This window comes from Hesperophylax consimilis, chromosome 3 (assembly GCF_061612785.1).
Source record: "Hesperophylax consimilis isolate HC1 chromosome 3, BYU_Hcon_1.0, whole genome shotgun sequence".
Classification (NCBI taxonomy): Eukaryota; Metazoa; Arthropoda; class Insecta; order Trichoptera; family Limnephilidae; genus Hesperophylax; species Hesperophylax consimilis.
In genome coordinates this window covers 37,095,135-37,111,055 of record NC_142838.1, presented here as the reverse complement: position 1 = coordinate 37,111,055, position 15,921 = coordinate 37,095,135, and the positions used below count along the sequence as shown (strand labels likewise).

The 15,921-nt window shown below is 36.1% G+C and overlaps 3 non-coding genes across 3 annotated transcripts; all 3 read left to right on the top strand.

The window, feature by feature from the left end:
• Positions 1-9,720: 9,720 nt before the first annotated feature.
• Positions 9,721-9,839, top strand: LOC149425402 (5S ribosomal RNA). The gene has a single exon (XR_016305748.1). It is a non-coding gene; the product is annotated as a 5S ribosomal RNA (ribosomal RNA).
• Positions 9,840-10,162: 323 nt separating this feature from the next.
• LOC149425401 (5S ribosomal RNA) lies at positions 10,163-10,281 on the top strand. Its single transcript, XR_016305747.1, has one exon. It is a non-coding gene; the product is annotated as a 5S ribosomal RNA (ribosomal RNA).
• A 323-nt stretch (positions 10,282-10,604) lies between these two features.
• Positions 10,605-10,723, top strand: LOC149425400 (5S ribosomal RNA). The gene has a single exon (XR_016305746.1). It is a non-coding gene; the product is annotated as a 5S ribosomal RNA (ribosomal RNA).
• The last annotated feature ends 5,198 nt before the right edge of the window (positions 10,724-15,921 follow it).

Below are 15,921 nucleotides of genomic sequence, written 5' to 3'. Positions count from 1 at the left end.
CTTCAGGTTAAAAATTTATATTATTTTTTTTTAATATTAGACTTATATTATTATCGATTACTTTCAAACTAAACTAAAAAAATATATTGGTTTTACTAAAGATTGAATCATCTTTCATCCTCAAGTCAACCGCGCTAACAACTGAGCCAATTTCTGATCGGGTAGGTCCGGTTATTGTTTCGTATATTAACTGATGTAATGTCAAAAAATTTCAGAGAAATGCGTGTATAATGTATGTGTGATTGCCACCAAAATGATGGGTTAATTTTCAATTTGAAGGTATGGGTTTATTAATTCACGGAAACAACGTCAAAATTGAAATAGATGTAGATATTTAAAAATAAGAAAAGAAGGAAATAAATCAACCTTATAAATCAGGTTAGAAATTATGATATAATATTACATTGTAAGTTCGATTTACAATGATTTCAACTTTCAACTTCCGACTTAGAGATTTTATTGACGAATCCATTTTTTGTATTAGATCGTTTATCCAACTGATTGTGACTTTTATTAGAGCATTTGGGCAATTTTATCATTGTAGCATACCGAAAGCATCGACCCAGCATCACCGATATCGCTGATAATTTCAAAGATTGTTCTGATTAGTGTCAGGGGTGCTTAGAGAGTGGTTTGAATTGTAGAAGAGGTCGGAGACGCCTGAGGAATACTTAATTCAATATCTTTGCATCGGAATGAGTTACGGAGTCAAATTAAAATCGATACAATGTAGTTTTTTCAAAATTAACATTGTGATATACACTGTTAATATATCCCTGTCGAAGACTTAAAATACAATTTCTTATTAAATACTCTAAAAATACATACATTAGAAGATAGGCGTAAAATAAACGATTTAACGTTCTTATTCAAAATACTTAACTGTAAATTCGACTGTTGTGAACTCCTGCAACTTATAAACGTACATACACCCACAGTAACAACACGACAAAATACAATATTCTACAGCAGCACACATAAGCGTAACTACATTGCCCACTCTCCGATATAACGACTTCACACCATGGGAAATCATTACTTGGGTGATGTTGACATATTCAATACCAACTTGGCAAGTTTTGTGGATCATTTAAAACATTTATTTCAACAATACTCCTAAACACATCATGTAAACCCACAAATAGCTGTAATTTTCTGTTTTTGTTTCTTGTGTTTGTATGACTTGTTGCATAGCTTTTATCAAATGTAATTTTATTCTTATTTTTTATGTTTCAAAATATCTGTCAAATTAAAATTATACTACCAACCATGTAAAATCCCTCTGGGCGTTAGATAAATAAATAAATAAAATAAATACACTGGTGAATGGTAGAAGCAGTCATTATTGCGGGTCCACTAGTTGTCTATAAGCATTGTTGTGTTATGAAATTCCACTGTGCTTGTGTACAGTGGATTCATAGGTTTGCAGTTTATAAGTTTATACAGAATGCATTCTCTTCACAGGGCTGGTGCATCTGTATTATCTGCACTCTGTACATTAGTGTGTCTTCGAATTAGGAGTCGAAATTATCTAAATTGGCGACATTAGTTTTCGTTAAAATATGTATGGGTCACGCTTCTGGGTGTTATCTGTACAGTGTTCAGCCTTCTGTTGTTGTATTTTGTGTAAAAACAATATGGGAAAACAATCTGGTAGTACCTACCTAAAGTAATATAGTATAACAATGCCTTTGACCGCCTTTTCCAACTGTGTTAACATATCCATTATTACTCATAACTCGTACCACACCTCTGCGCTGAGTGTTCATAGACAGGTGGTACAACCTAACAGGCAAAATAAAATTTAAAAAATAGATTCATGACTGGTTTATTTCCATCATTTCAAAAGCAACAATTTCCGTTTATATTGACATGCTAATTGGAGCAATTCAAATTCACATGCACTTGTCTGGTTTTTCCGTATTCTGAAAAGGTTTGCCTTCATTTATTTTATACTCAGATTTTCGAAGATTGTGTTTATTAACCGTTTTACAAGGATCGGGTTTTATGTAGTTGGAATCCATTTTTGCCACCACTGCGGCTGGAAATTCATCGTCATCCCTTGAACTTTGCAGGCAAAAACGCAACGCTTTCATTGCTTCAGCAGTCTAGACCAGGGGACGGTGGTGACGAGGGGGAGGGTGTGGAGAAGACTGGAAACATTCCGAGTTTAAAACTAAAATTTCAACCCTTATATAACTTTACTATTATTTTATCAAATTATTATTTTACGGGAATGAGTTCTATACAAAAAAAATAGCTAGAATATCCGATAAAGGGGCTAAGACAGTAAACCATTTTGATCTAATGTCCAATGTTTGGATCTAAATCCAAGTCTAAAAGAATTGAGTTGGCAACACTGGTGCTCTTCGAGTCAAAGTAAAAATACCGAAATAACAAATAAACTACACTTATCTATTACGGTTATCTAATCTATTAACTTTGAGTGACAGAAGAACTTTTTTCGATCAAGTATTTCTATTTAAAATCTTGCATAATACAATTGGAAGCCCTGAATTATTGGGTATATTACATCAATGATTGGCGCTCATAAATTTGAATGTGCCAGCGAGAAACTCAAGGTCAGTAATACCGTTTTATTGTGGTAATACTACGACCAGGACGCAGTTCAATATACCACTACACAGAATTTAAACTTGGGAAATATGTATTCGCACATATGTAGATGTATGGAATATGTCACTGATACAATATAAACATAAAATAATCAATCCATGATACAAGTTCTCACTTAAGAAGTTCTTTGTTAAATTTATCAACTACATCGGCAAATTTACTAAACATATCTCTACCAAAATCTTAGAAATTAAATGAATGATTCATAGAAGTATTATAAGACCGGTCAGTGGTTGAGTGGGCATAGCGCTTGGGTCTCACCCGAGCGTCGCGTGTTCGATTCCTCGGCTGGCTAAGTCCTCCATCACAACACAAGCAACATTTTCGGCTTTCTGTGGTGGTAGTAGGAGATTTTCAAACATTGTTGGGTTATTCGTAACCTGGGAATGTTTGTCTTTCTTTAAAAAAAAAAAAAAAAAACCATCATAATCTATAGTACTATTTAGTTATAAAAAAATGTTTTTTCATCATTAAAATTAACTTATATAAAATATTAAAATACAAATCGGACAGTTCCGAACTCCTGCAACTAGCTAATTCCCCGGTACAGCGGTTTTGTACTATGCGAAACCAATACCGTAACAATAATGTTGTGATTCTCTGATCACGGTATTTTAAATTTTGGTTTTTATTTTTAACTGAACTTTAAATTAAAAATTTTATTTCATTTATTTTTAATTCATTTATGTATGTATGTATATTTCTTTCTCGTGTTAAATTGTACTGCCTTTATGTATATTATGTAAAAGCCCCCTGGGCGTAAAATAAAATAAATCTCCATCTCGTAAGGCTTTTTGAGTGGAAGTGAAATGTCAATGCAAAGACTGCGGCCCGCGAGCCACTGTCTGCCTTCCCCTGGTGTACTCTGTAGGCCAGAGCTCCTGAATTCAGTGGTGTGCACAGCGGATTTAGTTTGTTGATCCCCATAAATATCTCAATGCCTGCAATATAAATTATTTTTTTAAGTATTTTAAGTACATATTCCTAATTTGGACAAACAGACAATTTGGAAGGCGGGTATGAGTACCGCCATCCCGGCAACAATTTATTGGATTACCAACATCTCTGCCATAAGTCACCCCAAGTGGTTCGCTACGTTTGATGACGTAGCAGGGGTGCCCGGGTTCAAGAAGGTGAGGTTTGTCCAGGTTCTGACGGCGGATGCACCTGCCTACTTTTTGACGTCTTCAGCCGGACTCTCTCGATCTATCGCCTTGCATCACAGTGGGAGGGATTTATTCATACATCATTCCTGGACACGCTGACCCCCTACACACCCCTCATACCCTTTTCTTTCCCAGAACTTTCTATCCTTTCTTTACTTAAATAGACCCTCAACACAGCATCCCCAAAGATGACATAGGCTCTGAGGAAAAATATTTTCCTCAGGGTCTCTTGTGTGGGGATAATTAAAAAAAATGAAAATAAATAAAATTTTAAATATTATAAAAATTTTCTGCCACTGAATTTTATTCGATTAATTGTGTGATTATTAACGCAACCATTAAAATCAGCCATCCCAAAAACGACGATCATACAAAAGTCACAAATAATTCACACCAGCCGAAAGGACGACCTAGCATACTGACTCAGGAAAAGTACCTGAATACGGTTCTACCGGCAGAACCACGTTTTACAAAAACTAAGCCCTCGCAACATCAGTTCGGTTTCTCGGTACCCCCTAGTCCCTAGTAGATGCAAGTTGTAATGGACCTGTTTGGGGTATAAGAACGTAAAGAATTTTTTTTTCATAAATTAAAATACGTTCAGAGAATAGGGAGAAACGAACAGACTATGGACATCTTTGGGACGTCCTAGAAGCTTTATTATAGAAACCTACGTCGGTAATAGGTGTTAACCACGTAATAATTGAAAAGGGGCGTGATGGGTATCAGCGAACCAGACCATTCCCAAAATCAATTAAATAATTTTTCGCCAATCGCGGAGATTAAGGGCGGTCTAAGACACGATACACTCGAGGTTGATTTACTGTTGAGTTAACCTTGGGATCCGGTCTCACGACGCGTGCAAAGGCACTTGGGAATCGACGATAAATTTGCATTCTAAGGCAGAAACGAAGCGATACCCAACCATCGATAACGAAAAAAGGGGGTGACGGTTTGGTGGAAGAAGAGGGTGTTTTAGAATGTTTTGGTTCGGAAGACATATTACGAGTTGATCCTTGTAGAGAGAATTGTTTACGTTCGCTGAAGTTCTGAGTGCTGTTTCTAGTGGCGACAGTGAACACAAATTTTAACTTAAGATAGGACGTTTGGCTGAAATTGCGTAATTATACTAACACGGAGGAGATGCAAGTTGGGTAATTAAGAAAAGACATAAAAGTTAATGGGTCACGAAGTCTTTGATTAACGATCAAAATTTTACGACATTTTTTGCGCGTAAACAAAGTTACGAGGATAATATATTGAAATTCCTGGATGAAGCGAGAAAAGAGTATATGGGTTGGGCTAAAACTAGACGCAAAAAACTGTAAAAACAGGGATGTAATGGGCGTAGATCACCGAAAAGAAAGGACCGGGAATCGAAAAGAAACCCAAAAGGTAGTTTAGCTCATGATGGAAGGGGTTTCAACGACTCGGGTAGTGTACAGCGATGGGTTACGAAAGATTACCAGAAGATATGCGGCGGATATCACGAAAAGAGTCAAAACAGGTAGGCGAAATTACAAAAACGTGTCGAATCAAATTTTGGAACGAATGCCTACGTATGTCATCACCGAGAGGAAGGTATATGTGTCCTGGGATCACCCACGGATCGTGTAGACACCAATCAAATGCTAGAAGGCGGCACACAAGGAAGGATACTGTATTGCGCAAGCGTTGGACATAATAGGTGAAAAGCTTCCGTTAGTTGGGATAATTTATCGATTATATTATCGATATCAATAGCGAATTTCTCGAAAGATTTCAAAAACAACGATATAGAAATGAGCTACACCTAGTCTATAGGCCGGAAATCAACCAATATTACGGACACAACACGTGTACGAGAAAAAATAATCAAATAATTTTGCGCAATCGTCTACATCGCTGAATATCAATTACGGGAGGGCGCCCGAAGGTCAGGACACCGAGTACGCGCCTGTACCCGCCTCGACAGGTTGGTAGGTGTTTACCTCAAATCGGAAGGCGGGAACCTAAAAACCTGAAACGGGGTTATGCAATTCTAAACTTAACGGGAAGTGAAACCTCGAATTCATAAAGACGAAAGTCGCACAAATTTTAAGTCGATTTATTCGAAAAAAACATTATTAAATAGCGCTGTTTGGAGGAAATCGGGGCTTTTTTCGTTTTAACTTGGTTGGAGTCGGTCTTCGAGATCCTAACGTCGCGACAGCTTTTGTGTGCCATTTTTAAACTAAACTGATAGAGTTTTAAATGTAGTGAAGTTGTGTATTTAGAAAATCAAGGCATTCTCACGAAGTAAGAGTGGTTTTAATATTAATTGAAATAATTGAAATGTTTTAAAATTTAATTAGATTCAACCAAAAAAGGGTAAACTCATAATTAGACAATACTAAATTCGCGGGTTGGAGTCTCTTGGTTTAGACTAATATAAAACGATGAAACTCAACTGCAGTAATGTTTAATAAATCACATGTGGACCTTCTGGTCAAAATTAATAATAATTCATTTTCAATATATAAAAACGTAGAGTAAATTGCTCATTTGAATTGGGGTTATAGACAGTGTTTTCCTTGCGAGCACGGGAAGGATTTTAACGGGTTACACGATATAAGAATTTAGTGGAAAAAATCGAAGTGAACGTGGCAAATTATATATGAAAGATTCTAGGGAGGGGGAGGGGGTCGGTGACTCTCCATAGGAGAACGGCGCTATACAAATTACCGATAGTTCGCAATAAAACACGGCTGAAGTTACTCCCGTGTTTTACACGCCCATACTCAAAGGGGGGCTTCTACTCATTCCTGCTTTGTGAGTTCCTGGACGTGGATTAATGTACGACTCGCCGTTGGAGTATGTTGTCCGTAAGCTGTCTTGGGAAAGCACACAACTTCCTCAGCTCAGAAGATTTTCTACTTTCCTCATCACGCGATTTCGGGGCGTCAACGTTGTATGGAGAATCACAAAGAGTTCGGAAGGTCATCCCTTTTCGCGGAGCCGGATCGGGTGAGAGGACACGAGAGGCAGTATGAAAATTAATGTCAAGTTGGAATGTTTGGGCCTTGGTTCGCTGCGAAGGCGTTTAATTGAACGGGCTCCAAGTCTTTCAAAATCGCGTGGAGGGGACGTCGGCGTGATGAACGAGGGTTCAAAATCGGAGGACGAACACATACTAAAGCGGGGTTTACCCGGAGGTTGATGCAACTCGACTGGAAATCCCTCGAGATCCTTTGCAGCAGCCTTCGTGAGGTGGATAGTAGGCCTGGCGGCTAGTGGACGTTGAAAGCCCCACCAGAACAAACCTACTTGAAACATGCACGCGTTTAGCATCATGACAAGGGACGCAATGAAATCCCCCTTTTACAGTCAGTAACGTAGTCCGTCGGAGGATGCGGGGCGGGGTGATTTGGGATATTCCAACAGGTGCATTACCTCTCCCTCTGACGTGAGCGGTCCGGAGGTGTCAGGGCGACTATAAGAAGAAGTTAGACCAGACCTCGGGGAAAGCCAGACACGTATTGGTTCTTGGGGTTTTGCATTTGGAAGAATAGCGACCATTTCATTTGGGGCAGTGAGGTGCCGACCCAGTTTGCAAAAAAACCTTTTTTCGTCATTCAATCCGTTCCCATCTCCTTTTTCTCTCGTTTCCACTTCCATCCGCAACACCCAAAGTTTACTAACCACAGCTAAATCCATCTATCTAGTTTCAGTACACCATTACAGAGGTCGACAAGGGAGTCCCAGTACTTATGCGGAAACAACACCCTATTCAACGAAGGGTTTAATAGCGCGTACACAAAGGGAGGGAGGGGGTACGGTTCTATGTCACAATCTAGAATTTATAAACACGGGGACACTAGGTAAGGACGGGGATACAAGGGAATTGTAGGGATATGATAGAAACTGTTAGGTCAATTAGTAATAGGGTCCAGTATTCGAAAGTTAGGTGAGACACGTACTCGTTTCTTGTAGAACTCGCTGAGGGTCGTTGGACGTTTTCCCCACACTTTGGCTAAAAAGAACCGGGAGTTACCATGGAAAGGAGACATTAAATACCTACCACCTCATAACGGTGGGCTTCGAATTAACAAACCACACAACGTGAAGTAAAGGGATTTATTGTAGATCAACCCCAAAGCGAAGGCCTTATTTTACTGTGTGCAATATCACGGGGGCGGGGGATATTCAGAGTTAGCTAGGCTCAGCACGATATCATTTTGCAAAAGCGAAACTGAACGCTGGAGAGAAAGAGGTATAAAAACCTCATTCAAGCGAGTTAGGACAATTAGGAGGTCGAGTCAACACAAAGTTGAATGTTATTTTTCTTTATTAGTTTATGGTAAATTCTTATTTTTATTTTCTTTTGCATGCATTTTTCCAACCGTTTGCTTTTAAGGCGATGCCATACGTAGTAATGCCAAACCATGTGTTTTTGGTTTGAAAATTTGATCGCCTAGAAATGTTTCAGATGCTTTAATTAAATACTGCGAGTAGAATACATCTTGGCCTTTGAAATAATCGAGTATTTTTTAGATGAGTCTTTTTATAAGCCCAGAAAAAATTAATGTATAAGGTCTATGAAAACTGCTTTAAAGGTCAAAATCTCCTACTTACCAACCCACTTTCGGTTATGATTTTACTGTATAATGTGGAAAATTAAGTTATTTATAAAACGATCGAAAAAAAATTAAATATTTATGCATGAACATCCACAAAATAAAATAAAAGTCACTTTTTGGCCATGTTTTTTTATTGCATAAATCAAAACAGGCGGATGGTGTTAAGCGGGAATTTAAACCTTATCGCCATCTACGTAAGGGGTGTTATTGATTGCTTCTAGATTTAAAATATTACACGACGTAGTGCATCGCCTTAACAGCATTTCTAATTCCACTAGTAAAACAGATATTGTTTCAATTATCTTAAATAGCTAGTAATGCAATATTGTGTGGCATTTACTCTAGTTTTACTTTCGACAAAAAGCAGTTGCATTTAATGATTTTGACGCAGATAGTATTGTTAGTTATACCTAATATTGTACAATGTTGAAATGTAGTGTTGTTTACAGTAAAAAAAATAATTCGAGTTGGTGGCTTGATATTAAAAATTAGGGAAATCCGTAAATTTTTAAGAAATAAGTATACAAATACAATAATTTCTCTTGATATTCTGAACCTTTGATGAAAAGGACCACGAATTGCCACTGCTCACCTGTCCAATCCAATAATACATACACAAAGATATTGACGATGAATTTCGGGTTTATCCAGCTAATCGGTTAAGTGTTTTGACATTGTTCTGAAGAGAAATATTACTGACGTATAAAAGATATTCAATATTATTGTAGAAAGCAATCACTTTGTGGTTTGTCATATTTAATAAAAAAAATGGGTGTGTCAAGCCTACGCAAGACAGAAGTGAAACTTCTAGTATTCTTCTCTCTCTCTCTTTTCATTTCATTCTCTCTTTTTTTCTGTCTATTGACATATTTATAAGTAGCATGTGATAAAAAAAATTAAAAGTTATAAAAAAAGAAAAAAAAAATTAGTTAAAGCGGGGATCGAACCTCGGTTCTTCACGACCACAGTCGTGCGCTCTGCCTGTAGACAGCGAAGATGAGTTAGGAGAGTGAGTTAAACTAGGTATATAATATTAGCTAGGCTCCTATAGCGAAATGATCCCGTTTTTTCGTCACGGTCATGAGTCGGTTTTACTCCGGTCCTCGAAATTGCATGACGCGCGTAAAGAAGTTTCACTTCAAAAAATTCCTGCAAAGTTATGGATGTAATTACGATCTTTTTCAAGCGCGTATGTAATGATTATTTTTATCAACGTCGCATACACCTTGCTAATGTTTTCAGTATTATTAGGGCTTTTTTATACTAATTTTCATATATTTATTGGCAGGTAGAGTAGAAATTAATATTGTTTAGCGTTTGCCAACGACCATACCATGTTGAACACACCGGTTCTCGTCCGATCACCGAAGTTAAGCAACATTGGGCGCGGTCAGTACTTGGATGGGTGACCGCTTGGGAACACCGCGTGCCGTTGGCCCATTTTTTATGGTAATTTCATGTTTTTATTTATTTTTTTATCGTTACTATCATTAATAATATCATAAAATTCTTTAACTTTTCAAGTATGCTACAGGCCTAAAATATTACTTAGTGGATTGATATTATGGTCAACCATTGAAAAAAAAAATTCCTGCAAAGTTATGGATGTAATTACGATCTTTTTCAAGCGCGTATGTAATGATTATTTTTATCAACGTCGCACACACCTTGCTAATGTTTTCAGTATTATTAGGGCTTTTTTATACTAATTTTCATATATTTATTGGCAGGTAGAATAGAAATTAATATTGTTTAGCGTTTGCCAACGACCATACCATGTTGAACACACCGGTTCTCGTCCGATCACCGAAGTTAAGCAACATTGGGCGCGGTCAGTACTTGGATGGGTGACCGCTTGGGAACACCGCGTGCCGTTGGCCCATTTTTTATGGTAATTTCATGTTTTTTTTTATTTTTTTATCGTTACTATCATTAATAATATCATAAAATTCTTTAACTTTTCAAGTATGCTACAGGCCTAAAATATTACTTAGTGGATTGATATTATGGTCAACCATTGAAAAAAAAAATTCCTGCAAAGTTATGGATGTAATTACGATCTTTTTCAAGCGCGTATGTAATGATTATTTTTATCAACGTCGCACACACCTTGCTAATGTTTTCAGTATTATTAGGGCTTTTTTATACTAATTTTCATATATTTATTGGCAGGTAGAATAGAAATTAATATTGTTTAGCGTTTGCCAACGACCATACCATGTTGAACACACCGGTTCTCGTCCGATCACCGAAGTTAAGCAACATTGGGCGCGGTCAGTACTTGGATGGGTGACCGCTTGGGAACACCGCGTGCCGTTGGCCCATTTTTTATGGTAATTTTATGTTTTTTTTTATTTTTTTATCGTTAACATCATAAAAAATTTTATATCATTCTTTAACTTTTCAAGTATGCTACAGGCCTAAAATATTACTTAGTGGATTGATATTATGGTCAACCATTGAAAAAAAAAAAGGCGTTAAAAACAAAAAAATAATGTGCGATGGCCGAGAATCGAACTCGGATCAACTGCTTGGAAAGCAACTACGCTGACCATTACACCACCAACGCCAGTTGTCGAGATGAGCTAAGAAGCATTTATATTTTACTTCAAAACTTTGACTAGATCAAATGAACTTTAATCGGTCCCGCATTTTCGTTTCGGTCATGAGTTGGTTTTACTCCGGTACTCGAAATTGCATGACGCGGGTAAAGAAGTTTCACTTCAATAAAATACTTTTTGTTTTAAAACCACGAGTTTTTAATAATTTTTAGAACCGACCGGTTTCGCTCTACTCAAGCATCTTCAGGGTACAATTATTACTGTACAGATACTTACAAATGGAAGTCGCGAAAACACTGAGAGTAGAGAAGCAAGTCTGTATTATCTGTATTATATTTGACCTGACCTTGGATTTTAAAAAGGAATTTTTAAGTGTTCCATTCAGTGGCGTAGCTAGGTAACCAAGGGCCCTGGGGCAAATTAAAAAATGGGGCCCCACTGCTATGTACACTGATTAGGTTTTATCAAATAAAAATATGAAATATACAAACACTTTAAAAATGCTAAGCTACTTAAGCTCTTTTTTGTGCACTGCAGACTGCAGGGCGGGTAATAAAAATATTAAACAGTAACAAAATAAATTACAATTAATACTTGGTGTAGGTTTGGCTAATAAAACGAAATAGAGAAGATTCAAGGGTTTATTATATAAAGGTCGGGCCTACCAACTGACTAAATAACAATTATATTTACATTTTTTCCTTGCTTTAGTTTTCGCAAAAGTATCAATGACTTCGTTTAAATCCAGGCTTGATGCGGTTTTGTTTTCAATTGCTATTAGCGATAAATGTCGGAGTCGAGTTTGGCCCATCTTATTTCTTAAATAATTTTTTATTATTTTTTAAATGACCTTTCAGCTGCTGCAGAAGTGACAGGAATTGTAAAGAATAATAACATTAGCACTCCATATTTGGTCATTAATTCCTTACATAATTTGTGAACAGTCCATGCTTGAGTTAGTTGAGGTAAAACTAGATGGTAAATATTAATAAATTGAAGTGAAAAACTAGGGCCTATTATATCTGAATATTTTCTTTGGAATTCGTCACACTTTTGTAATAAAGTTGCTTCATCAACATGTAATAAAAATGTTGGTGTTAGAAAATCGAATATATGACAGACTGCACTCATACCAATAAAATGTGTATCTAATTAATATATTACTGTGTCTAGTACATTATTGAAAATCTAAAATTTAAATATTTTTTCTCGGTTTGGAAATCGGTGATCAGCAGCTAATTCATCAAAATGTTTTTTTAACTTTTCTTTGCCTTTTTTCTTGAAAATGGGTATCAATACCATATTTTTTTGCAGTTTCACTGGCTTTGCACTTGAATAATTCCAAATCATTTCTATAAATTTGCAACTTTGCTTTGGTCTCTGCTAAAACTTTACTCGCCTCGCCCAAATTGATGTCGCATTTTTGTAAAGTTTTGGATGCATAATTGATGTCGTTCAATACACTGTGCATGAATTCGCAAAGCAACACGAACTCGAAATTTAGCATTTTTGTTTTAATACTCTCTGCTTCACTACGCTCATCTTTATTAGGACTCTTTAGAACTATTTCTGATAATGCTTTGATAATATCAAAATAACGAAGTTTTATTGCAGATATCGTATTGACCGTACTGGACCATCTAGTCGGATTTAGTTTTTAAATGTAGAGGTCTGTGGTTCCTCCAAACCCTCCGCTCTTATGTGTGTCATGCAAACATCATCCACGTTCACATGATCGGCGGCGGAGGAATCTCCAACTGCAATAATTGTCGAATCTTCTTCAGCAGGCTTCTCAACCAACACTGTAGTTACCACATTATTTGAGTCACTATCAATAGAAATATTTTGGCCAGATGTACTTGCAGAAGGCTGACTAAAAAACTTGTCAATTTTGGGCAATTTTTGTTTACTATATTCTCTTTCTTGGCGTTGTTTGCGTTTAAATGCACCACTAGGTTTCTTCTTTTTATCCATATTTTAATACGCTACAAGTGTCGTTGGGGAAGGACGCACATATCACTATTCGTCAAATTGACAACACTGCCAACCTACAGAAAGAATTTAGGAAAATTCCCTAGGCATTACGTTTGAATTTCTCTCAACTGAGTTGTCATGATTAAAGTGGGGTTGCAAGTTGCAAGATACAACCTGTCATATTTATTTTAAAAATGGGAGAAATTTCCAAAAGTTCAGTTCGATCGAGATTTCTGGTAAGGATTCGAGGGCCCCCTGAGAGTGAGGGCCCCGGGGCACTGCCCCGCGTAGCCCCTAGGTAGCTACGCCGCTGGTTCCATTCATTAAGCTGGTTCATTGGCGCAACCGTCCCCTAAATTCTATTGTTATTAATGCATCTTTGACGATAACCAACATTTACTAATGTAATGACATTAGATAACGACTTTATTATTTAAACTAGCGCAGACCTTTAAAAATCACGGGATAGTATCAACTCTTGATTCTTGACAAATCGGTTACAAGTTTTTAAATAATAATAAAATATATGGGGCTTATGCTTTAGTTGAATCCAGTCCCATCTAAATTATTTAATAGAAATATGGGGAAACACATACATTACATACCTAAATGATTTACAAACAATACAGAACAAAGTTATTAAAAAAACTCTTCAATTATAACCCGGACACTCTCACAAAAAACTATATCAGGAAATGAAACTCTTGAAAATAAGAAAATTGAACGGATACAACATTTGCCTCCTAATCTACAAAATCCAAAATGGACTTATACACACAAACACAACATTTAAACAAACCTCACAAGTACACGAAAATTATACTAGACAACATAACAAATTGTACACAAATACTGTAAGGACTGAAAATGGCAAAAATGGCATTGACCACGAGGGTGTACAAATATACAATCTCCGAGTATATATACCTAACCTAACCTAACCTATCCTAATCTAACCTATAAGAATCCAACCTAACCTAACCTAACCTAACCTATCCTAATCTAACATATAATAATCCAACCTAACCTAATCTAACCTGTAATAACCCAACCTTACTTAAAATGTAAACGTTTTATTTAAAAAAATCGTAGTAAACCTTTAAATATTAAGAAACTAAATTCATATGATGTTGGTATCAAATTTGATCGCCTAACAATTAACGGGTGCGTGTCGAGCGATCTAGAAAAATTGTCTATTATGCCGATTATGCCTTTCATGTTTTCTACACTGCCACTACACAAACAAACGCGAAGTATGCGAGAACTCGGTGTGTCAAAATGGTGTGTCGTACGGAAAATTTTCTCGTAAATTATTATTTACGTAAATAATATTAAATATCAATATTTTTCAAAATCGTAAATGCAAAAAGTTGTTGTTTATTGTCATTAAGATGAATCAAATGATTGTTTATTTTTAAATGTGTGTTAAAAACGGTAGTCGTAGGTAAATAATTACTTTTATAGTTTATATTTAAGTAGGTTGATATTGAAGACCCTTCCACAAATCTTACGATTTCTGAGGATATTTTAATTTTGATTTTTTTAAAAAGAGAAAATTAGATATACTGTTTACAGATCCACGAGTTGTACGCTTTACATTACATTACCTACCTCACTAGAGTATTTATGTGGAAATGTACCTGTACCTGTAGATGAAGCAAGGTACCTGCACATATGTAGAAGTTTATTTTTTAAAATTATTTTTCAGGTTAGCCGAGGAGCGGCAACGTAAAACAATAATATTTATATTGTAATCTGCTTACATAATAATATTATACTGTCGTCGTTAATTATAATAAGTCGAACATAATAATGTGTACCCTAAATTGAGATATGTACCTCAGTGGTACCGCAAAGGAAAACTTCTAGAAACTCTCATGAAAATTTAAAAGAAAATATGCAGTTGAAACACCTAGGTGTAATCAAACTTACAAGTACAATATACGTAGTTTAAATTTGTAGCAACTTTTATTAAATCGCCTAAATTAAACTCCTGTTTTGCAATTCGTTTTCCTGTGAGTTGGTTTGTACGTTCCGGAGCACAGCAATTGTGATCAGTGGAGGCTCATCTACGAAGGTCTTTTGGTCAATGATCTCCCAAAATATGCTGCAATAATATCAATATAAAAAGGGATTTAACAAACTACCCGATTATAATTTATTTTTAATATTCGTGAATATTCGTACGGTAATAGTGAGATCTAGTGCCATCTAGCGTCCAAATGAGAAGCTACTAATGTACCTAGAGTGGGTCACTTCAAGTTTTGTCCCCAAACTATCTTCTTTCTTTCTCTTTGCTATAGAGACATAGGACGTAGTAAGAGAGAAAAATAATGAGGTTAAAACAAAACATATAATTTTTATCAGTGCATTTGCGGTGGCAATAAAATGAACGTATAGGTACTTTTGCTTTCATTGTTTACTTTTTAAGTCTACTGATAAACAATTGACTGAGTTTAAAATTACTACAAATTAAAATTAAAACTTTTAATAGGAAAAATCTTTAAGGAAAAAAACATTAATTATTTTAAATGTGTAAATAAATAATCTTAAATTAAACAATATATTTCTACCGGCTTTAGAATAGGTGGGTACCGGCAAATTAATTACATACATTGACGTTTTTCTAATAATCATTACACCTTAGCAATATGTATAAACATTTCTTATCCATTTTATTTCGATTTACCTTCCACTTCTGCACCCCTGGAGCCGTCTCTGATTTTGACTGCACCGAATAAGGTTTAATGAGGTCCACGTCTTCCAAGGAAGAGTAACCTTGGAAGTTTAATATATTGGTCCATGATTCGAGTTCGTCGCAACTCTTCAGAAAAGTGTAGTGACTGAAACGGACTGTCGCCTTCAGTCCAAAAGGGTTCCCCAGATGTGAGGCAGTTGGAAGTGATGTTCACAAGGGTTAAAATTAAGAATGAAAAAGAATCGGCAATTTTTTCTAGATATTTGATTCTCTTCTTGGGTATTTTA